Source organism: Podarcis vaucheri, assembly GCF_965113315.1.
Source record: "Podarcis vaucheri genome assembly, chromosome: Z".
NCBI classification, from domain to species: Eukaryota; Metazoa; Chordata; class Lepidosauria; order Squamata; family Lacertidae; genus Podarcis; species Podarcis vaucheri.
In genome coordinates, this window is record NC_138758.1 from 29745239 (window position 1) to 29771074 (window position 25836).

Sequence of the window (25836 nt, forward strand, 5' to 3'; positions counted from 1 at the left end):
CACCACATAATACATCTAGATCAGTATTGTCTTCCATTATGACCAGCAGTGGTTCTCCAGGGTCTCAGGCAGGAACCCTTCTGAGTTCCACCTGGAGATGCCTAGGGCTGACTGTAGGACCCTCTACATGCAAAACAGATGTTTTGCTTTGCAGGGAGCTGCTTTAAGAAAAAATCAGTATGGCAACTGGTTAATATTGCCACACTGGCAATCCAGAGCTTCAGGCTGAAGCTTTTCCTAGCTCTACCTACAGATGTCAGGGATCAAACTTCAGGACATTTTGTATGCCTATCACATGCTCTGCTGCTTCCTTCCCAGCCACATTCCACAGTCTTCAATACACCAGTATAAACACATTGAAAGAGATCTTAATTACCTGTAGAGATATTTTGGTAAAATCAAAGTTTGAGTAATTTCGAACCTGTAGAGATATTTTGGTAAAATCAAAGTTTGAGTAATTTTGAACGTTGCTTACACAAGACTATATTAATATAGGACTGCAAATATCTAAGGAAGGTCAAAAAGCTTCATACCATGATTCACCACATCAAAAGTACTGAGGGGGAGGAGAAATCTAAACATATTAATCTCATCCATGATTCTCTTCACTTACAGAACGGCCTTAGTGACCTCTGCCAACTCATATTGCACAGGTAACAAATTTTAAAAAGCAATTTTGAAAAGCACTATTTGTAGAAATGGTGATCTGACAGCATCCCTGATTCAAAAAGTCCCGAGGACTTTATTTTAATAAACAGCTTTTTGAAAAGGTAAACACAGCTTCTGTATGACTCTGAGCCTCACACTTTCAACAAATATTTTCAGCTATTTCATTTCAGCCAAGGAAGGGAGGGGACTGTACCATTCTTTCAGCACCCTCTTCACATTTATTTCCTCAGGATCAGTGACTGAACCCAAATGGAGGCAATTTTTAATGGTTATTTGTGCTAAACATGTTTGAACATGGTATTGTATGTGCAGTAGCTCATCATGAAGACTGCGGTCAGGAGGCTAAGCCATACTCACCAGCCCACATAGCAAAATGACTGCATACACGCAGCCTGCTGCATGGACAGAATTGGCATGCGGAAATGATGTAAAGTCTTCTCCATGCAGTAGCCATTTTACATACATTAGACCTCAGTGCAAGAGTGAACATACGGTGTTTGTGAGAAGTCAGAGTAAGTTCATAGCTTATGTTACTCACATGGTGAATGTCCAATGACATGGTAAGTTCAGTGCATGGGCATTATTAACATTTACATTCCACTGAATACCACAGAGGGCTATCATGGCAGTTTACCAAAAAAAAACCTAGTATGATAAAAAATAATGTTTTCTGGATCATGCATCTTTCCCAATGCAAGCTCTTAAATTTTGTTGCATTCAGATCAATAATGTTGCAGCAGCAGTAATCAATGACTGTGTGAATAGTTATAACAAATCAGGAATTAGCCCAAAGTGTGGGTCATTTCACACATTTGCAATGCTTACTTCCTAACAGAACTATGATTATTGTTGTCTTTGGAATTATTGTCTTCCAAAGCAACTACTCTATTCCGAACTTTAAAATGTAAAGTGTAATGCTTGTAGTCAACAAAAGAGGTTTAAAGACTGTCTTAAGGTAATTTATTTTAAAATGTAGTATAAACACCAACAATTGGGAAACACTGGCTTGCAAGTGCTCCAATTGGAGAACAGCCTTTACCAAAGGTGTCATGGGCTTTGAAGACACTTGAACTCAGGACGAAAGGGAGAAAAGTGCTAAGAGGAAGGAACATTTGGCAAAGCCACACATTGATCAACTCCTTCCTGGAAACCAATGTCCCCACTGTGGAAGGACGTGCGGATCCAGAATTGGCCTCCACAGTCACTTACGGACTCATTGTTAAAATTGTGTTTATGGAAGACAATCTTACTCGGCTACGAGTGATTGCCAAAGAAGAAGATGGTTGACTATTCAAGTTTGCAGTCTTTTAGCAATCTTTGTCTTTTAGCACATCAGTTACCCAACAGGAACCAAACAGAACAGTTAAAAATATACTGCAATGGAATTCTACTCTTGAGCTTTATTTTTAATTGTGAAGGTTGCATTCAGAACATTTTTGGGAAATCAGTCATCACAGATTTGATAATCAATGCTTAATCAATCAAGATGAGTAAACTGGCTAGTCTCCCACAAGGTTTCAACTTTGGATGTTCATAGTGTGAATTTATTTCTGTTGAGATTAGTAGTGTGTTTAAAGTGTATTTCAAGTATATAGTTCCTTGTAGGGTGGGGGCAAGAATTATTGGCTGGTCCAGTAATGTTTTTATTATTCCTGCCGAACTGTTTAACACCTTTAGACAAAGTCAGCACTTTATCTAAAGAAAGAAAATGTGATACAACCAATACCACCCATTTTGTCTTCTTAAGAGCCTAGGCCTAGGGCCGAGCACATCACCTTAATTCACCCTTCACTTTTAACAAAAGGAGGACTACAAATTTTCTTCAACTCTCTGCTTTACCAAGGACCTGTGAGTGCTGATGAGCGGTAAGAACAGAGTCAGAGTAACTGCTGACTTTTATATTTTCACAAGGTAGAACAGCTCCTGGCTCTTGTTCCCAATACACTCTACTGCTGCCTTCATCAGCAGTAGATGTTCTGGACTACAACTCCCTTCAGTCCCAGTCAGCACAACCAATGGTGAGGGATTATGGGGGTTGTAGGCTAAAATATCTGGCAGGCACCAGGTTGGTGAAGGCTGCCTTACTGCAACACAAGGTATTTGTACACGAGGCAGTTCATGAAGGAGTATACAACAAACCCTGCAGTCTTCCTGCAGAGATAGTAACTTGAGAGAACAGAATCAGGTGAAGGGAGCAAGATTACTACTATTTATTAATTTATATACTGCTTAATGCCTAAATAGGCTTGTATTTTGTACTGTACTCTGCAAGCTGTTGGGAGGAGACTATCATCTGAGTAAGGACTTTGAAAGCCTGTGATGGTTTGCTAGCTAATTATCTGCATCTCAAAAACCCCTCCTTCTCCAGCAGTGAGAGAGCTGGGAAGCTGAGCTCATTCCGTTGGCTCTGATGTGACAGACCAGCTTCCTCTCCCCTCAACTGCTGCATGGGGGCAGCCATTCCAGAAGCGAGAGAGATGGGAAGTGGGGCTCATTCAATTCGCTCTGCTGTGCTATTCCAGCTCCACCAGACTGTCTCAGGGGGAGCGACAGGAAGCAGAAGGACTCCTTCCAGCTCCACCAGGCACCTCCTGCCCCTGAGCTGTGCCAGGTGGGCATTATAAGAACAATTTCTTATATAAGAACAATGTCTTCCAAAGCAACTGAAAATGGAAAGTGTAATGCTGGTGGTCAACAAAACAGGTTTAAAAACTCTCTCAAGGCAAATCTAAATAAATGTAGTATAAAAACCAACAACTGGGAAACACTGGCCTGCGAGCGCTCCAGTCGTAGAACAGCTTTTGCCAAAGGTGTCATGGGCTTTGAAGACACTCGAACTCAGGACGAAAGGGAGAAACACGCTAAGAGGAAGGCACACTTGGCAAACCCTCACCATGATCAACTCCCACTCAGAAACCTATGTCCCCACTGTGGAAGGACATGTAGATCCAGAATTAGCCTTCACAAGCCACTCATCGACTCACTGTTAAAACTGTGTTTATGGAACACCAATCTTACTCGGCTATAAGTGATCACCAAAGAAAAAGAAGAAAAGAAGAACTATGTTTAATAATTGGTGCCTGTGTTTGATTTCTATTTTCCTCTTCCCTCCCTGTCCCCTTTCCCTTGTGTGTCATGTGTTTTTAGGTTGTGGGGCAGGAACTGTCTTTTCTTAACTGATTGCCTGAAGAGAGCAGGACAAATTTGCTAAATAAATAATAAATACCATTAATATATCACTGTCATAGATGAAACAGCAGAGACCCAGGTCCAATTAAATGCAGGCATTAAGAACAGTCTTGCAATCTCCCACTTTCCTTAAATTAAAATTAAGACATCTGCTGTATCCTAAATAACTGCAGGTTGTTTTGTGTGTGTTTTTCCTTTCTGCATTTGGAAGACTGCCACTCTGGTGCTGAAACTGACTGACTCTAGCAAGTAACTTTGAGCAGGATGCTCAAAGAGAGAGTAGAGTGGAAGAACAGGAGAAAAGGGAGAGGCAATACATCAGAGAAGGGGTTCTTTGAAATGATTTTGGAAGAAGGGGAAACAGCTCTGGTTCTCTCTGGTGTATTATCCTTCTTGGAAACAAATTACAAAGCCCAACAGATTCAGAGCCTGATCACATCAAATACTGGTTGAGCAAAATGACCTGACAAGAGAAGAATGAGGGAATGTAGAAAGCTGCCTTGTACAAAGGCAAGCCTAATGGTCCGTCCAGCTCAATACTGCCTGCACTGACTGGTAGCAACTCTCCAGAATTTCAGACAGAGTCTTTCCCAAGCCCTGCTTGGAGATGCTGGGGATTGAACCTGGGACTTTCTGCAGGCAAGGCAGATGCTTAAGCTATATGTCTTCCCAGGGTCTTGTTCCTGGCACAAAGGAACAGCTGCCACACTCTAGGACTCTGTTGCAGTACTGGTGAAGTAGCAAATACTTGTGTGACTGTACACATGCTCTCCCAACTGCTATTAAAGCGGTTTAAATGTTTTTTTTGGGGGGGGATCATTTTCAACCTCCAAACTGCAAAACCCGCAGTGGGAAGAAATCACAGAATTGTAGAGTTGGAAGGGATTCATGGAGTCATCTAGTGCAGCCCACTGAAATGCAGAAATCTTAGCTCAAAAATCCCTGACAGATGGACTCCCAACCTCTGTTGAAAGTCCTCCAATGAAAGAGAGTCCACAACCTTCCGAGGGAATTGTTTCCACTGTCAAACAGCTCTTACGGTCAGAAAGTACTTTCCAATGTTTAGTCAGAATCTGGTCCTGGTCCTACCCTCTGAAGTAGAAGAAAACAAGATTGCTCCATCTTCTATATGGCAGTCCTTCAGAAGATGGCTTTGAAGATGCCTATAATGTCACCTCTTGGTCTCTTCTCCTCCATGCTAAACATACCCAGCTCCCTCAACTGTTCCTCATAAGGCTTCGTTTCCAGACACTTTATCATCTTGGTTTCCCTCCTCTGCATACGTTCCAGCAGGTTCAAACAAGGATCACTATGCAGAGATGGAAATCAACAGGGTGGAGGCAAATGCTTATTCTGTTTTTTGGGCACTAGAAAAGCTATTTAGGGATGGTGAACCTATATCTACAACTCCCACCATTCTTGACCATTGGCCACGCTGACTAGGGCTGGTGGGAATTGGAGTTAAACAACACCTAGAGGGCCGCCTTACTTTTTTAGAACTACCAATCTTATGAATGAAAGCACACAATCTTATGAATGAATGTTGGGGGTTTTGGCAACACATGTGTGTGTGCGCACACACGCACACAGCGCCTTTTCAGCTAAAGAGTTTTATTCCACATTATCATGTTTGACTGGGCTGACTATACAGGGTGCTTTTCATTCCTTTCAACACACTTAAAGCGTTTGACATTTCAGGAGTATTAATAGTTACAAGAGTTGATATGATGGCTTACCCAGTTCTTGGCTACGTACAAAGTTACTGTTTCTGAGCACCCATTAAAGCTCTTCAAAACACCCTAGAAGCCTGCAGCCAAAATGATTAGTTGATGTAGCTTGAATCAGTACGTGAAATGTAGCCCAACTGGGGCTTGACCCTCATTGGGTTTTCAGACCATGATGCTGCGTTGCAGTAGAATGCAGAGCTGACAAAATTCACCTTCGATGCATTATGTAAAGGAACAGTGCTCTGTCAAAGTTTAAGTTCAGAAATCCCATGTCTTTCTTGCTCAGTATCTCAACACCTCCCTCTCCTGTCCACTTCATAGGAGTGCATTTAAAAGAGAAAAAACCCTAGGCAAACTGACAACTTTGCTGTCAGTCACAGAAGCTGTAATGCAGATTTCCTCCAGCTTATTCCTCAAGCTGTTGAAATATTCATTAACATTCTGTGCCATTACACCAGCTCAGCCACTGTCACAGGCTTCACCTAATTCTACAGCTAAGAAGCTGGTAAGGTGGCAAGAGTTCACCTCGAACCAGAGTCAGACACCAAAAGCTGTGAAGTGTGTGCAAGTCCCTCAAAAACACTGTCTGAGCATGTACAGAACAGATTTTCACCACAAGCCAATAACTGAAACCTGCTTCTCCATATCAAAGTTCAGGAAAGAAGACTTTCAGGAAAGGTATTTCCTTAAACACTCTTGCCTTGCCTTCCAGAACAAAAATTTCACAAGAGCTTGCAATTAGCAATACACTAATTAACAACTGCTGTTAATGTAGCACTCTAGAAAAGCTCCCCCACAGTAGGGCTGACATATGTCCGGACGTTACCGGGATTTCAAAGGTGGAATTGACTGGGGGGGGCGTGTTCCAAAAGGTAGCACCAAGTCCTGGATCTTAGGCAAGTCAATCAAAAACTCACTTTTTTGTTTTGATGTTTGTGTTTTGTTTTGGTGGGTTTTTTTTACTTTGGGGATTGTCTTTAAAAAGTTCAACAACTTTTGGGGTGTACTGATTTTTACTTTTTGAAATATGTCACCTCTACCCCACAGGCTCGTCACCAATTCTGCTTAGATTGGAAGTGGGACCATTTCAAGTGCTGTTTATGTATCGCAAGAACCTGAAGTCCAACACACACACACACACACACACACACAAATGTGAGTACCTATTTCAGGCCCAATTAAAATACTTTAAAGTCTGGGTGGGAGACGGATACAGTCACAGTTAATGCAAGACAGAATTTTGGTGGCTGTGCGCTAGACTCTCACCTTGACCTGTTTCACCCATGCATGGGGGTGTTATTGTTATTGTTTGTTTCTGTGATAGGCATTTATATATATATATATTTTACTTAAACCAGCTTGTTATCCTCAGATAAAGAGTGGTATAGAAATTTAATAAATAAACACATCAAAAAATGTCTCATTGCTTTGGGTTACTCAACAATTAGGCTCTGTTGAGAGAGTGATGCAGCTGAAATGGATCCGACTGTTGAGAATAAAAGAAGAAGCCTGCTGGATCAGGCCAATGGCTCATCTAGTTCAATGTCCTGTTCTCACAGTGGCCAACCAGATGCCTGTGGAAAACCCACAAGGAGGATTTAAGTGTAAGAGCCCTCTTCCCTCCTCACACACTAAACACCAAGCCAGAGGAAATGTGTTCTTGCAATATCAGCAGCAGCAGCAGCCCCTTCCTTAAACAAAACAAAACAAAACAGTCAGTTCCCAAAGATGTGTCGGAATAAAGCAGTCTTCATCTGCCAGCAGAAGTACAAGGAGGAAGCCAGTCTGGTCTCTCTAGGGAGGTAGTTCCAAATATTGTAACATGGGAGGGAAAATGACTGTCCAAGCCAAAGGCCAAAACGTTCATTTAGGCTGCTATCCTATACATATTTACCTGGGAGTATGTCCCATTTAACTCAGCTTGGCTTACTTCTGAGTGAACACATATACGACTCAACTGCTAATGATACAGCAGAGAGAAGCCTTGCTGATTTATGGAACTAAGCACAGCTAAAATACTAAAAGCTAACCCCATGTTTTTTTTTGGGGGGTTAAGCCTCAGTAGCACTTCTGAAGACATTTAAAAGGCTTTGGGAGCTTTAGATTTCAACTCTCACAAGTTACTTATGAAAAATGCAATCTCTGGAAGGAAGTGGGGGGAGGGAGAGAACTTCTGAAGATTTAATATTCTTTCTCTGGGCTCTTCCACGGCTGCTAGTGGATACTGAAGTGACTAAAATATTTTTAATGCCAACAAATAAGCTTCTCGCAAAGTTATTACTGCATCAAAGACTTGTCCTTCCTTAGTAAACTGTACCAGGCACAAAACTCTGCTTAGTTTTCCAAGGTCTGTAGTTGCTACTCGAAATGCCTAGTGCAACTTCTGAGGGATTGTCCAGAAGTATGAAAAAAGTTTGTTTCATTTTTCCGATGTACTCAGGACAGCAAATTTTACTTTATTTTGGGTTTTGTTTTTGTTTTTTTATTACATTTATAACTTTCTGACAGTAAGAGCTGTTCAACAGTGAGATGGACTCCCTTGGAAGGTGGTGGAGTCTCCCTCATTGGAGGCTTTTAAGCAGAGGTTGGGTGGCCATCTATTGGGGATTCGTCAGGTGTGGTTCCTGCATTGCAGGACTAGATGACCCTTGGGGTCCCTTTCAACTTTACAATTCTATTATTCTATCTCATCTTTCCTCCAAGGAGCTCAAAGTCTGTGAGGTAGGCTAGGGTGAGAGGCAGTGAGCTTTGTGGTTGACTGGGAATCTGAACCCTGGTCTGCCCAGGTACTAGTCTTACTCTCTGAGCACTATGCCACACTGGCTCTCACTGGCGCAAATACATCTCAAACTTCACACAGACCTAATGAGGACAGATTATGCTCAACAGAAGCCAAGGTATGGTGATGGTCAAGAGCTTAGATAGCTTTAATATGGACATATTTATGGAGGAGAACAGGCCTATCAATGGGCATCAGCCATGAGAATTAAATCGGACCTCCATGTACAGAATACTTTTGAATGCCAGTTGAGGAGGGGAAGTGCATAGGGTTGTGGAAATGAAGCCTTCACAGAAACATCTCAGAAGACCACTATCGGAAATGGCTAGATAGGACTTATCCAAGCCAAGTTCTTCGATTATTTATATGTTTTGGGAGGGCTGGTCTTATTTGAGTACTCAAAAAATATTAGTACAGGGATGGCCTGCCAACAACATGCAGGCTACATACAACTTCCCAAGGCAATTCAATTGCTGTGGAACTCTACTACGTTGGAGTTATTATTTATTATTATTTATTTATTACATTTATATCCCACCTTTCCTCCAAGGACCTCAAGGCAGCGTACATTGTTCTCTTCCTCCTCATATGACTCTCACAACAATCCTGTGAGGTACATGTGGCTGAGAGTGAGTGACTGGCCCAGGGTCACCCAGTGAGAGCTTCATGGCCAAGTGGGTATTTGAACCCTGGTTCCCCAGGTCTGGTCCAACACTCTAACCACTACACCTTGCCGCCTTTCAGGTAATACAGGTCCAGGAATCAATGTCTGGTAGAAGATTAGTCCACAGTTGCATTCTGAAAGCAAAGAACATTACTTCTTAAAAGTTGTGAGGACTTCTAATGTTTAATTCCCCACTTCGGGTTTTGTCGTTAATTAATGCAGCATCCATGACCCAAGATGCCTGAAGAGCATGTGAGGCTGCCTTATATCAGACTGTGCTAGCTGGGGCTGGTAGGAGTTGTCATTCAAAACATCTGGCAAAGGCTGCCTTCCTTATACTGAGACAGGGAAGGGCTGTAGCTAAAAGGTAGAACATCTGCCTTGCATGCTGGGCTAGGAGCGACTCACCCACCCCCCAGTTTGGAGAGACATTTCTACTCATGTAGACATAGAATCATAGAACTGTAGAGTTGGGAGCATCATCTAGTCCAACCCTGTACAATGCTGGAATCTCATCTAAAACATTCATTGCAGATGGCCATCCAACCTCTGCTTAAAAACCTCCAGCAAAGGACAGTTCACCACCTCTCATGGGAATCAGTTGCACTGTCAAACAGCTCTTACTGTCAGAAAGTTCTTCCTGATGTTTAGTCGGAATCACCGTTCTTGTAAATTGAAGCCATTGGTTTGTGTCTTACCCTCTGCAAAAGAAGAAAATAAGCTTGTTCCCTCATCCATGTGACAGCCCCTTGAGATATCTGAGGGTGGCCATAATATCTCCTCTCAGTCTCCTCTTTTCCAGCCCAAACATACCCAACTCCCTCAAAACCTTCTCATAATGCTTGGTTTCCAGACCCTTTATCATCTTGGTCTCCCCGTCCTCTACATATGTTCCAACTTGTCAATATCCTTCTTAAAGTATGGCGCCCAGAACTGGACACAGGATTCAAGGTGTGGTCTGACCAAGGCAGAACATAGTGGAACTATTACTTCCCTTGATCCGGACACTATACTTCTGTTGATGCAGCATTAGAATAGAATAGAATAAGTTTTTTGGGGGGTTGTTTGTTTGTTTGTTTGTTTGTTTGCTGCTTCTGCTGCTGCTGCATCACACTATTGACTCATGTTCAGCTTGTGGTCCACCAAGACCCCTAGATCCTTCCCATATGTACTGCTGGCAAGCCAGGTGTCCCCCATTTTATATTTGTGAAGCTGGATTCTTCCTGAGTGGGTGGACCAAGGTTCTGACTCAGTATAAAGCAGCTTCCTATGTTCCTAACTGGGGCACCTAGTGTAGTGCTGCCTGCTCCAACTGGCAGCTGCGTTCCAGAAACCCCCTCCACCCAAGATCCCAATGACACAGACCTTCTACATGCAATGCATGGGCTCTGCATGAGCTCTGCTAATGAATGACAACCTTTGTGTTCTATAATTGCAAAATCTTTATTGCCAAGTGGCACCAGTTTAATTACTAGAGAGTAGCTCTGCATAAAGAGAAAGAGAGAGAAGCAGGAAAAGCACACCTGGGAAAGTGCCAGGATCGTACTGGCACACAGTTATACACATATTGTAATGCATCTGCTGCCCCTGTCCCAAAGTGCTGCCCTGTTTACTCCCATTCAACAGCACATTTGTGACCTGCACATACAGAAGGCCGATGACTGGGAATGTCCTTTCCCACTTGCACAGCAAAAATCTAGCACAGGTTTTCAGGCATGAAACAAATGTTTTGCACATTAAAAAAACATAATATACTCAGAAAGCAACCACTAGTCTGGGGCAACTCTGTAAACTGTAGTTTAGCAGCTGCAGTTCTTTGGTTTGCAACTTTTATCGTATTAGTAAATAAGATTCCTGTCCCTTACTTAAATCTACGCAAACATACAGATAGGGGAAAATATTATACAGGTAACTCGCAAGTTGCGCATGTTTTAACTTGTGCACATTCAGCTTTACACACTTGGGAAAATAAAATTAAAGGGAGGGACAGAAAGGGGGTGAGCATCTGGGAAAAAAGACTTTGGCAATCCCACCTGCCATTGAACCCTGTGTGTTTTGACTATATGCTGCTATTAAGACTTCACACGCTATCCAAAGAACATAATAACCCCTGTGTAAGCTAAGAGTCACCTGTACACTAATAGGAAACCCATTCTCCAGGTGTAGATCATTACAAAGTTGAAAAGCAACAACAGTTGTGCACAAGAAAGAAGTATCAGGGGTTCAGGGAAACACCCAAATTTACAGATGTTTAGAACGGGGGACATAAAGAGGGAGGGCTCCCAAAATAGCCTGGTGAGGAATGTGCATGCTCAGGGGGTACAGAATACTGTGAGGAAAACAGAAAATGAGGTGGGGTGAGAACGGAATGAAATATCATGAGGAAAGGAAAGACTGGCACCCCACGCAGCAGTATTCAGCGCTGCAACATTTAGTTGCTGTCCCTAACCCTCTCTCTCTTTCAGAGAGAAAGAATGAAATGTATGTCATATCAAACCAAAAATTTATTGCTTAGCCAAGAGCCATCATCCGAATGAGATGTACGAAGTACCAAATTCAGAACTACCACAAGGAAATTTGACTCACGAGCAGCTTTTAGAAATTCCTACCAAACAACACAGTAATGGCTCTTTACTGTTCAGAAGTGCGCTTTAAAAAAAAAATACTTTCACAGAATATTCTTTAAGAAATGGGATCACAGACAAAACCTTGAGTGCAATACATGCAGGGGTACAGAAGTTCTCATCAGAATGTCCTGGAAACTCTTTGAGAGGGTCGGCAGGCTACTGCTCCAAAGGACAGAGACAAAGGGGCAAGAAAGGAGAATAAAGAGACACAAAAATGAAGGCTTAAAATGGAGAGATGAGGTCCAGTCAGGGAGTGGGAGTAGGACGTGGTTCACACTGAAGACCCAGCCTCTCAACTTGCCAGAATGAAGCAATTCCATACTGTTTGATTTATTTGAAATTCTTTCATCTTTTTGAGCCCTGATCTGGGGGAAAGACAGGATATAAATAAATAAATGATTTACTTCATAAAAATTATACACCAATCGATATTTTTTAAAAATAATAATAATTTAGCAGTTTACAAAAAAGATAAAGCAATAAAATGACCAATAAGGGGGGGGGGACACAATAATTTAAGATTTTTATAACAGCTAAATTAAAAAAATAAGCAGTACAGATTTAAACTCGCAGCAACTTTCTAGGCTTCTGGGTAGACTTGTCTAAACAAGATTGTTTTTAGCAGGCACCAAAAAGAGTACAATGAAGGTGTCTTCCTGATATCAGTACGCAGGTAGTTCCAAAGTAGAGGTGCTGCCATAAGTTCTTACAAGTGTGGCATGAGTATTGATACACATCACCCCAATCTCTGAAAGGTGAGAGATTCCACTCACTCACTCAAAGTTCATTTTTCCTTTGGAAAATGAGGCACAGTGGAAACTGTGTTGTCTTTGGGATATATGGTATTTACACATATATACAACCGGAGCCTACGATGGATGAGTTCACAGCATTAACAACCTAAGAGGGTCTTGCTTCCCCCAGAGCTATGGCCCTGGATCCAAACAGAAATCCAACGTGGCTCTCTGAACCAGTGCTCCAGTTTGCTGCATATTACAGAGTGTAACTGTTTTCCTCCAGCCACATCATCTCCAACTGCAATATGAAACTCTCCACTCTGCTTTGTCTCTGCTAACTATTTAATAATAATAATAATAATAATAATAATAATAATAATAATAATAATAATAATAATAATAAATTTTATTTATATCCCGCCCTCCCCAGCCGAAGCCGGGCTCAGGGCGGCTAACAATAATCAAACACGCTCAGGGCAGGACTCCACCCATTTGCTGGCTGGCACAGATATTTTGCTTTGCCATCCATGTTTGTGGCCATCACTCCCTGCTGTAGGAGTCAATCCCATAATTTAAATAGGCACTGTGAAGAAGTCTTTCCTGAATCTTCCAATATTCAACTTCTTCAGATGCCCATGATTTTGTGTTATTGGGGGGGGGAGGGCTCTTCTCCATGCCATGCATAACTTTTGAACTTCTAGTGCGTCCCCTCTTTCTCACCTTTTCTTTAAGCCAAAAGGTCCTGAATGCTGCCACCTTTCTTCATAGGGGAGTTGTTCCATTCCCTTTATCATTTTGGTTGCCCCTTTCTGAATCTTTTCCAACTCTACCATAAGCTTTTACAGGTGAGGTGACCGGACCTGTATTCCAAATGCCACAGATTTGTATAACAGCACCATGACATTGGCAGTTTTATTTTCAGTTCCTTTCCTGGTAATCCCTGATCACCTGCTCAGATCAGGGCCAGGCAGAGCACTGGAAGGGGATGGAGCCTCCCACTCCTATATAAACACTCAGTGTGAGCTGTTTCATTGCTGAAGCAACAGATCTCTTCTGACTCCTGGTGAGGCCGACATGCTTATAATAACCCCATACTGCACTAACGAAAACATAACTGGGACTACCAGAAGCCACAGTGCTTTGCAATGCAAGTAAACTAAAGCTATTGGTTTCTGAGGAAGCCCTATTATATATTATTTCTGGGCCAAAGATCCCACCTCCTCAAAAAATAAAGCATAGAACAAATGAAATAGTATCCAGTTGTGTCTTAGGTTATCAGCAAAGACAGATATGCTAGCAGGCATGAAATTGAAGTTAGCAACACAATTTCTGCAAAAGCTCTTAAGTAGTAGATACGATATGTAAAGATCCATTTCTGACACCCTGAAACGTGAAATAATCAGTTTCTTCAAGACTGTTATATTTACACTGTCCAAAGATAGCTCATCTTGCTATTCAGCTGAACTGCAAAATAACTTTAGCAAATATCCTTAAGAATGTGGTTTTCACAACTATGCTGTGGAGAAACCTGGGATTCCTTGGCTACTTACTGGGGGTTCCTCAGGCCGCTCTGAAAGGCTACGCTCAATTTGAATGTAACTCCTAACCAGAGACTGGAGAAAACTGTGACCCTCCCTTTGTTGTTAGGACTCCAACTCCCATTAGACAGCATGTCTAATGTCAGGGATAAAGGGAGTTGTAGTCCAGCAACATCTGGAGGTCCCCCACAGATTGTATCCCTGCTGTTGCATAGCTTAACAATGATTTAACATTACAGTGGTGCCCCGCAAGACAAAATTAATTCGTTCCGCAAGTTTTGTCGTCTAGCGAATTTTTCGTCTTGCGAATCACGAAATCCCATAGGAATGCATTGAAAATCAATTAATGTGTTCCTATGGTCAAAAAAAGTCCAAACAAAGCCAAATTTGGTACAACAACAGTTTATTAACTGCTCTTTAAAGTCACACATACTGTAAAGAGCAGTTCAAAAATTGAAGGGAAAATAAATTAACTTTATAAACAAAACATGTCTTTGTTTTTAGACAAAGGAAACAAAGTCGCGAGACGTTTTCGTCTTGCGAAGCAAGCCCATAGGTGAAATTCGTCTTGCGAGGCAAATCGAAAACGGAAAAACCTTTCGTCTAGCGAGTTTTTTGTCTTGCGAGGCATTCGTCTTGCGAGGTACCACTGTACTTTATCCAGCCCTCAAACCCTCCCCAGACCAGTGCCCCTGCTTCACCCACAAGTGTTTCCCTGCCATCTCGGAACTGTAATCATGCCTTTTACTTGTGTAGATGGAAGACAGAGAGAGGGTGTATATGTAGAAACTAGCCTCCTGTACAAAGTTGAAAATCACACTTGTTGCTCCAGCCATATCTGCCATCACTAGCATGTGGCCCTTGGAAGGTCAGCCAGAAGGGTATGTGGCCCTTAGTCTTGCAAAGGTTATCCACCCCTTTTTAGAGTCATGTCCAAGCCAGTTCCACATCCCTGCCATAATCAGTCAAGATTGGATGAGAACCATCAAACTGAAGCTCAACCCAAACACAATTAATAGGTTGCTCCTCTGTCCAGATGAGTAGTGTTTAACTGGGGTGGGGCTAACTCCCCCTAAAGCTGGGTGGGCAATCTTTTTGGACTTCCTTTCTTTTTTACTGCAACCTCAAGATTTACCAGGACGTGGGTGGCACTGTGGGTTAAACCACAGAGCCTAGGACTTGCTGATCAGAAGGTTGGTGGTTCGAATCCCCGCGATGGGGTGAGCTCCCGTTGCTTGGTCCCTGCTCCTGCCAACCTAGCAGTTTGAAAGCACTTCAAAGTGCAAGTAGATAAATAGGTACCACTCCGGTGGGAAGGTAAACGGCGTTTCCGGGCGCTGCTCTGGTTCGCCAGAAACAGCTTAGTCATGCTGGCCACATGACCCGGAAGCTGTACGCCGGCTCCCTCGGCCAATACAGTGAGATGAGTGCCACAACCCCAGAGTCAGTCACGACTGGACCTAATGGTCAGGGGTCTTTTACCTTTACCAAGATTTACTAACCAGAGCCAGGGCAAGGAAACACAGGTCACACCAGACCATACATTTAAAGCATGGCTTCTTCCTCTCTCACAAACATGATTTCCAGCACTCTTAACAAACTACAGTTCCAAAGATTATTTAGGGGAATGCCATGCACATTAAATTATGGGACTACAGCTAAAATTAAATAGCAGGGTGCCCCTAAGCACGTTCTGAGCAGAAGAATCTGTTTTCAGAACCAAAACTGAATGGAGCTCATAGTTTCTCACACAAAAGAAACCCACTCCTAGGAAAAATCATTTTGTTGCTGCTGTTGTTAAAAAACCCTAAGAAACCCTGGCCAATCCTGCAAACCACCTACCGTAGATAGAGATCTACCAGCAGATCCTGAGCTACCTTCTACCCAACCCTGACCTAAAGGATCAAGTTCATAGCTTCAGAGTACTCTTGGATCCAAGTTAGACACTCAAGGTGCAAGTGGTCTCAGTGTCACAGAGTGCCTTTGACCTGTGTAGCTCAGCTATGCTATGCCTCTTTATAACCAAATAACCTGGTTTCTTTGGCCCATGCTCAGGTAATATCCTGTTTAGATTACTGCAGTGCTGCCTTGGAAAACAGGGCAGAAACTTCAGGTGGTGCAAAATGTGGCAACAAGGCTACTAACTGAAAGCATTCATCATGCACATATCACATTGCTCCTTCACTGGCATTCAGTTTGCTTCCAGGCTAGGTTAAAGTACTGACTTTAACCTATACAGCTTGGTACACCCCTGTACCTAATGAAACACCTATTCCCATGAGTTCCTAATGGAGCCCCAAGATAATCTACACAGGACCTCCTCAGGGTGCCCCCTCCTTCTGAAGGTAGAGGTAAAAGAGAGGGCTTTTTCAGTCATTCCTACTGCCTGTTACGTAGACTTCATACAGGTTTCTGCCATACAACCAACAAGGCAATTGGGATCTTTCATAGGTGTGATTATTGTCGTGGCCACTCTCTGCTGTATACTTCCATGCAGGCATTCCTACACCAGCCTTTGCCAACCTGGTGTCCTCCATATGTTAGGACCACAACACCCATCAGATCAGACTGAGCACATGGGAGTCATAGTCCAAAAATCTAGAGGGCACCAGGTTGGTGAAGGCTAGCCTATCCATAGATCAACAGCAACTGAATATTCATACATTTTACTGTGCACACTGTATTCTGGGCAGCTTTCAACAGTTTTTAAAAGGATATAACCCAACAAAAATTAAGAAGCAAAATTATGGCATTTCTCTCAGTTCCCTTGAAAAAATTATGACCTGCACTCAGCTAAGCTCTCATACAGTCTGCAGAACATCCTTTGTTTTCTGGTCTTTTATCATCTCATCTTGGCCTCCTGATCTCTGTCCAGTACCCTGACGCCAAACCCAGTCACCTCTCACCTCCCCGCATCCTGCTGCAGCCTTCAATAACCTCCAGAGGAGCTTACAATCTAAGTTTTGACACAAGAGAAACAGGGGCAAGGACCTATTCTATTGCATTAAGAATAAAAATGCTTGCTGGATCAGGCCAATGGCCCATCTAGTCCAGCATCCTGATCTCAGTGGACAACCAGATGCCTGTGGGAAACCTGCAAGCACAAGACTACTCTGCCCTCCTGTGGCTTCCAATAACTGGAAGGTAAAGCACCATGTACACACATAGTGTTGGATAAAAGAGTAATAATACCTTTTTAAAGAAGAAAAAGAGAAGGCAGCAGATTAAGCCAACCTAAAAACACAGGAATTCACCACAGATTCCACAGCCATAATTCCAAATGAAAAGGATCACGTGGACTTGCTTCCTCCTATAGGTTAGTCATGGCTCCCCGCACTGTCCTCCTCCAACAGGTTAGCCACCAAACAGCCAACTTGGTGAAAGGCACCGGGAATTAAAACAGTGTGGGGTAATGTTTGGACTAGAAGCAGGGAATTCCAAATCCCTACTCAGCCACAAAGCCCACTGGAGTAACTTGAGCCAGTCACTTCATCTCAGCTTGACCTACCATACAGGGCTGTTTGCGATGATAAAATAGAGAGTGCAAGAACCATGTCAGGAACATTACATCATCCCTAGGCCACGACCAATCTCACATATATATAGGGTATAGGGTTGCCATATTTCAAAAAGTGAAAATCCAGACATAAAAGTTGTTGAGCTTTTTTTGCAAAATTGCAAAAAAATGAAGTTGCTACACATCCCAGACATTTTTGCAATTTCCAACTGCAATATTCCAGCTATGTCTGGGAAGTTCAGTGCATTCTAAAATTCTAAAAAGCACTGTTAAGAAGTATGATCCATACTTAGTGCATAAAATCAAAGAGAAACTCACTGCAACTCGTGTATACTGTGCTGTCTTGATCTTCTTGGAGGAAGGGGTGGGATGGAATATAAATGTAGTAAATAAATAAAGCACTAATGGAGGAGCTGAACAGGACCTTACAGAGTGAAGATAACACATGCAACAAGCCTTGCATCACAGGTACTGTCCACACCAACTACAAAAAACGTTTTTGCAAACTTAATCCTCATCTTCCACACAAACAAGCATCCATCAAATATCATCAGCAATCCATCTATTGATATCCAGACAGTGTCACACCTAGTCCTGGCCAGGCATCAGATACTGGCTGACCTTAGGGTCTCTTCCAACTCTACAATTCTATGGAGTTCACAGAGGTCAAAATAGACAGCCCACAGACTTTGATGAGTGGGCAAGTTCCCCTGAAATCTCTGTTGGTATTGAGACCTGCTGAAGAACCCTTGGAGCTGGCAGAGGAGGAGGCAGACTCATTTCCCAGTCCTCAAGAACGCCAGTACCAAAAGGTTCAAGTCCAGGCCAAAGAACAGCAACATAACATAATTCTATGGTCCCAGAGTAGTCACCCCACTGATAAGCAATATCTAGAATTGGTTTGGGGAGCCTTTGGCCTTCCAGATATTGCTGAACTACAACTCCCATCAACCCTAGCCACTGATGATGTTGCTGGGGTAGGTGGTAGTTGTACTAGTTGTAGTGTACTAGTTTACTCATAGTTTGCAGCACAGTCTAATTGTTCTTGACACAAAATGCCTTTTACTTATGGTCACCGATATAAGCAATAGACATTACTATACATCATTTCATATCTGTAACAAATTGTAATGATAACTTTGAGACAACTTAGTAGCTATATTCAGGAACATTTATCTGCTTATTGTTGTTTTATTTTCATTTTATGTAGCTGTTGCATGTCATATGCTTTAATGTAAACCAAGATATATCTAAATGCAACCACGTTAAATGACTTAGAGATGAAAATGAATAAAAACTATGTTACCAAATAAAAAACACAGCACCTTAAACTGGGGCCAGAAACAAACAGGCAGCCAATACAACTGATGCAGACCACGTGTAGTATGGTTTGAGTCCCTGGCTCCTACAAGTATTCTGGCTACCTACATTCTGCACCAAGTTTCTGAACTGTCTTTAAAGGCAGCCTCATGTAACGAACGTTATGAAAAGCAACATAAAAACTGCCCTGTTGGATCAGGCCAATGGCCCATCTAATCCAGCATAACTGACTGAACAGAGGTCCTAATGGGAAGTCTGGAAGCAGGATTAGAGCACAAGAGCACTTTCCCTTCTGTAACTTCCATTCAGAAATATTTACTGCCTCCAACTGTGAAGACAGAGCATAGCTATCATGCCTTGCAGTGACTGACAGCCTTATCCTCCTCCGTGAATTTATACAATCCTATTTTAAAGCCATCCAAGTTGGTGGCCATCACTACAAGGCAGAAAAAATAGCTCTTTTTCTCTGTCCTGAGTCTTCCCACATTCAGTTTCACCAGATGAACCAGGTTCTAACACTGAGGAGGAGAAAAACCTCTCTGCTGTCTCCACGCTATACAGAACTTTATGAAGCTATACCCCATCATCTTTTCCCCAAACACGCCCAAATGTTGTAACCTTTTCTGATTGGGAAATTTACTAAAACCACCAAATGCACGCACAAACAGCTTGTTATCTCTATATCCACTGAATGAGGATCAACTGCAACTAACCTCACAATGATTAGTCTTTCTGAACTCCTGCAACAGCCTAGAAATTATTGTGATAAAACCTTGTCAAGAAACCCAAAAACAGTGCTATGTTCTCAAAACCTTGCATTGCACAGCAATAAAGTGTTCCAAAACACACACAATGGGACAGCACATGCCTTTCATGTGGAAGGTCCCAGGTTCAATCCCTCTAGTGAACTGGGAAGGGGAGTTAACCAAATAAGTTGCTCTAGTCAACTTGATGCCCATGGGTGCACATGCACTCACAGAGCCTTGTCTGGTGCCCATGTGTTCCTCTCCCTGCTCTGAAACTAAGCTTCATTCTATAGGAGTCAATAGAAAATGTGCTGGGTATTTATTTGTTTTATTTGTGTTGTAAAAACAACACAAAAGCACCCTCAAAGCAGTTCACAAAAAGAATAAAACAATGATAGTATCAGGAGAGAGAAAGAAATCAATTAAAAATGACCTACAACATTCAAATCATTAAAAACCAATAGATTAAGACACATATCAACACTCTGTGTATCTGGGTTGGCTTGCCTGAAGAAAGAGCTTGAAAGAAGACAGCGAAGGTGCCTTCCCTTTGGAAGAGAGTTCCAAAGTGTGAGGGCTGCTAAAAGATTGATTTATTACAAATGCAGAGTGATCACTGTATGGCACCTGTAACAATGCCAGTTCCACAGATGGAAATAGTTGAGTGGGCATATGTGAGGTAGAGCGTACTTGCAGGTATGTACTTGGTTGCAGTGCGTGTGGTGCCCACAGCATTTTCTCTGGTTTGTAGATGTGCCCATGGGCAAAAAAAGTCTGGCAAACTCTAGTCTCTTGATCATTTTGATTGCCCTTTTCCTACACATTTCCCAGCTATACATGGTTTTCTTTGAAGTATGGAGACCGAAACTGTACACAGTACTCCAAGCACGGACACAACATAGATTTGTTCAACAGTGTTATGATAGAGGCAGATTTGTTTTCAGTCCCTTTTGTAATGATCCCTAACAGAGAATTTGCCTTCCACAGCTGCCACACTTTCGGTCAACATTTTCATCAAGCTATTCACCATGATCTTGATGAATAGTCATGACAACCAAGATTTCTGGTCAGTCACCTCAAATTCAGACCTCATTAGCAAAATATGTTAAGTTAGGATTCTTTGCCGCAGCGTGCAGCATTTTACACCTGTTTACACTGAATTGCATGTGCCTTTACAATGTCCCTTTACAATAATGGACATAACCAACTGAAATGTCATTGAGTCAAGATTGGAATTCTTGAGATACAGTGGCAATTGACAAACTAGCTAAGGCTGGGGAGGAAATCACACCTATCCACCAATAAAACCTGCATCTATGTAATAACATTAGAAGCAGCCTTATACAGAGTCAGGTCAATGGTCCATGCAGCTCAGTACTGCCTAAACTGCCTGGCAGCAACTCTACAAAATTTCAGATAGAAGGAATTCTCAGCCCTACCTGGAGATGCTGGGGATTGAACCTGGATCCTTCTGCATGCAAGGCAGCTGCTCTGCCACTGAGTTACAGCTCTTCGGGGAGGAAGCACATGTCCAGATGTATCCCCAAAGCACATAGCTAGCCCTTAAGGGACAGTGCAATGCCATCCAGAAACATTTGTACACCCCCATGCATATCAGTGACCCGCAACACTTCCTCCACTTTGTATTGGTTTAATTGCAGCTTGTTTGCCCTTACCCACACCAAAATGTCTCCGTACACCTGCTCAGGGTTTCTGCCACCCTCTTGGGATCAGAAGATGGAAAGCACAACCAGACACTTCTCACTAAACAGAGGTGCAAAGTACAGCCCAAAAGAAGTTAGTATATGTGGCTTTAATTGTGCAAACTCATACTCCCAAGAGCTCTTGTTCTTCTCATCTCCCAAATGCTGCAGCTACGCTTCTGCCTCCTACCCCCCTTTTTTTTTTCAATGGTTCTCTTCTCTATCCTTTCGTAACTGTGTGCAGTGAAGGAGGACTAAATGGCGTAGCCCTTGCAGTGGAAGAGGGCTAGAAAAAGGACCAGTGTAGAAAATGGTTCGCTCAGTGTTCTGTAGTGCCCAAAGGTGTTCAGGGCTTCCATGCAATGAGATACCTGAAAATGTTTGTTTGTTTTTGGCGAGACTTTCATATACGGCATGAAGAAGATGCACGAAAGATTGAACAAGCTTGTTTCCTGCTGCTCCAGAGGGTAGGACCCAAACAAATGGATTCACACTACAAGAAAGGACATTTCAATTAAACATTAGTAAGAACTTTTGTGACAGTGAGAGCAGTTCAGTAGTGGGATGGAGCCTCCATCACTGGGGTTTTAAAAGAGAGGTTTATCAGGAATTCTTTAGTTGTGATTCCTGCATTGCAGGGGTTTAGATGTCACTTGGGGTCTCTTCCAACTCTACAATCCTAATAAGTCTACAGAGAATGACTTTGAGATATTTTGCATACATAAATGGGATTAGATTTTTTAAAAAAAAAAATCTTCAAGGTTTAGCGACAGCTCCCACTGCAGCATCTATACCCCAAACTTCACCTTCAGTAAACAAGAACTGATTATCACCTTTTGAAAATTTGACTATATTGTGAATGCTAAACCCCTTTTGAAATGCCTGGCACCACATACATGGTTACCTTCCAGATGAAAATAGGTACCACGTTAGATTGAGCTGCTTCCCAGTATTCCTTTAGTCGTATTGTCTAAAGCCATGAATGGGCTGTAAATTGCAATTGCTAATCAGCAATGGCATTCTGATTGCTTCACACACCAATTTTAAGGTCTTTAAACTGCTGCCACCAACTCACCTGAAGTGCAGACCCAAAAATGATAGGCAATATGAGGGGGAGTTAGTTTTGTGGAGCCTCCAAGTCTTCTGCTTCTTCATAGTTACAGAAATTTTCCCTGAGGCACTGATAGATTTTGGATCAGATTATGCCCAACAAGTCTTCAGGAAGGAATACAAAAAGGCACTTGGGAGTAAGGGAAGCAGATCAAAATTTAACAAATATGGAACAACGGATATTGTATTTCCAAGAAAGTAGGATCAGCTACATTCTGCAAAGATTTGAAAATCTGAGCCTGCAACCCTAACTGAAATTACCTGGGAGTAAGCCCCATTGAATCCAATAGGACTTACTGCTTAATAGCCATGGTCTTCATTACCTTCTCTTAGATACAAATGAATTTCAAGAAAGGGCAATGGACATTTGCAGGTTGCCCGAATAAGAGGATGAAAAATTTAAATCCTCTGGTTAAAAGAAATCCTTCTACTGAATGCTCTCATTCCAATAAAATTCCACGTATGAAACATGCACCATGGCAATTAAAGCAGAATATAGTTCAAGATCCTGTTGGCATGGACAATTTCGTGAATAAAGTATTCTGAGCAGCATCAATAGTGAAAAGTCACACAACAGCCTTTTAAACATAATAAACACTTTGTAAGAAGAGTCCCAAACAAATGGAGAAACAGGCAAACCTCTCTGGTACTATCTCATTTTGGCTAGAAAAAGTACAGTTGAACCGTCTTTGTTGTAAGCTAGATGTATGAAAAGATAATGCGCAACTGACTTGCTCAATGACCATCCTTTGGCTAATGCTTTGAGAATAATTATTCACTGGAACTGCCCCTGCAAGCCAAGAGCCCCAAATATATGTAGCCTTGCACGGCCCATTGCCATTTTCAATGTCAATAATCAAGACACAGACCAATGGAGAATGACTGTCAACATGAATTCTAAAGCACGTACGTGTGTGTGTGTGTGTGTGTGTGTGTGTAGGATAGGCACTCCTTTCCCCAAAGTTAGGATTTGGGGGTAGAAGATTCTAATACAGGTAAGAGAGATTCAGAGTGTGCAAGTTAAGTTTATTCTCTCCTAGAAATGAAACAAAAGCAGTGGTGCATAGCAGATTTATTCACTGAACAGGTTGATTCAACAGAGACGCAGCACGTCAGACCCTACTCATGTGCTTACATAATTGTTGACTATTTAACCAGTCTGTTCTTTTGTCAAATATTTGTTTTTAAAAAGCAGTGTGCTGATGATTGCCATTTTCTGCATTGGCCCATATATTCAGTCCCACTATATTCCAGTCAGCTCAAAGTCAAAACTGGATCTTCTCTGGATTTTGTTACTGATAAATAACATAAGACGAGCCCTGCTGGATCTGGCCAGGGGCCCATCTGGTCTAGCATCCTGTTCTTATAGTGGCCAACCAGATGCCTGTGGGAAGTCCACAGGATACCCCCTTCCCAAACTCCAATACATATATTGTGTGAAGAAAATGCCAATTCCACGCCATACATTTAAAGCATTATGATACCACTTTATAGAGTCATTGCTTCCTACAAAGAATCCTGGGAGCTGTAGTCTGCTAAAGGTTGAGCATGGCGTAGCTCCCATGCAGCTACCCCCCCCCATCAAGTAAATATATAAAAAATACTTAACTAACTGACCAATCACGTCACAGATAGCTCAATTCCCCCCCCCCGCCACCAACATAAATCCTGGCTACGCCCATGGTGCTGAGAGACGTTAGGAGACCCATTCCCCTCAAAAAGGTACATTTCCCACCATCCCTGTGAAGAAGGGTTGATTGTTAAAGCACTCTGAAAACTGTAGCTCTAGGAACCTAAGAACAAGTTTCTTCTAATAAAGCATTACCTGGACACCACAGTCAGGCCTTTGCCAACCAGGGGCCCTCCAAATGTTTTGGACTCCCATCAGCACCTGCCAGCACAGTGGCTTGTACTGTTTGTAGTCCAAACCACATGGGGAAAACACCAGGTTCAGAAAGGCTACCTTTTAGGCAATGATAACTCGTCGGGACGCAATCCATTGAATGGTTTCAGAACCTTTTGCTGGAAAACAAACAGAAGTCACTCCCTGGATAGGATAGGTATTTTATATGCATCACATACTCCAAGCCCACTGAAAAGAGTAAGCTACAAAACATAAAATGCCACCTGCCCCCCACCAAATATGTATAGTTCACTTACTAGCAATCAGGCTGGCACACACAAACACACACACAGTTGACTAGGTGTCTACTACAAGGCAACACTGAAATTCTGTCAATAGGTGCCTAAATAACATAAGAAGTTGCCTTTTAGCAAGTCATCCCCTTGGTTCATCTTGCTCAGTACTGTCCACCCTGACTGGCAGCAGCTATCCATGGTTTCAGGCAGAAGCCATTCTCAACTGTGCCTAAAGATGCCAGGGCTTGAACATGGCACCTTCCGCAGGCAGAGCGGATGCTCTGCCACCAAAGCAAGGGTTTTTGTAGTTAGGAAGGGAACGTGGCTATGGAGAAAAGCTAGCAGGGCACTGGGGAAAGGGGTGGAAAAAGCTATTAAAAGGAAAGTGAAACATGACCACAGAACAAGTCCCCCCCCAAAAAAAAAATATCACACACATATCTTCTGGCTCTCTGCACAGTTCTTCAATTAATGTGAACATACAGAATTCGCTGGGAGCAGAAAGAAATATCTTCAGTAGGAACTACATTTATCTAGGTGGCACTTAAGACAATGTCTGTGAACCCTTTACTGCATCATTAAGCTTCCGCAGAGCTGCTCTGACATGCTGTTATCATATCACCTGCAATTAGTACTGTATAGTTAATAAAACAACCACCACCAAAAGTCCATGATCAATATTCACACAGGTGAAATGCACTTTGCAAGCCAAAGCCCTCTTCTTGTGTGGCACATGTGTACAAGCAGTCAATAAATTTAGGCATCAAACTAAAGAACGTGAAGGATAAAAGCCCAATTTCCAATTTCTCACTGGACAGATGGTTAATTATATTCATAGCTGCGTTTCTCACTTGGAAAGAGTTTCAGATAGTCAACCAGCATTGTCCAATTACCCTGTTTAATATGGGAAGTGACAATAAACTTTAATGGTTTTAGGGTCTTCTGGCCATTCCTTGGTCACTACACCCCCCCCCATAAAGTAATTCTCTCCCTCATTAAAACCTTATCTGCAGTAAACAAGAAGCACAGAGTCATGTGCTGGCCAGTGCCAGTGTGTAAAAAGAATAAGATGGCAAGGAAGGATCACTTAGTGACCTCTTTCCTTTTCATAATGTGGAGCAGTTCTCAGTTGCTACCTAAGCAAATTGCTGACCAACAGAGGAGCAACCCCTGCAATAGGGAAATCCACTTCCAGCCCCCTCCCTGCACTGAACACACACAGTGCTTTAATTCAAAAATTTAGCAGAACACTAAATTCCTAAGCATGAACCATGAAATAAATAATCACACTTCTGGCGAAGAACCATCTGATAAACATTTTTCTCTGCACACAAATAAAGTGGGCATTATCCTTCTCAGGAAATGGCTTAA

At 42.4% G+C, this 25836-nt stretch overlaps 1 protein-coding gene across 2 annotated transcripts in view; it reads right to left on the reverse strand.

The window, feature by feature from the left end:
* The window catches only part of NEXMIF (neurite extension and migration factor), a 215662-nt gene that overhangs the window by 187943 nt on the left and 1883 nt on the right, over nucleotides 1–25836 (reverse strand). The window lies entirely within an intron of this gene.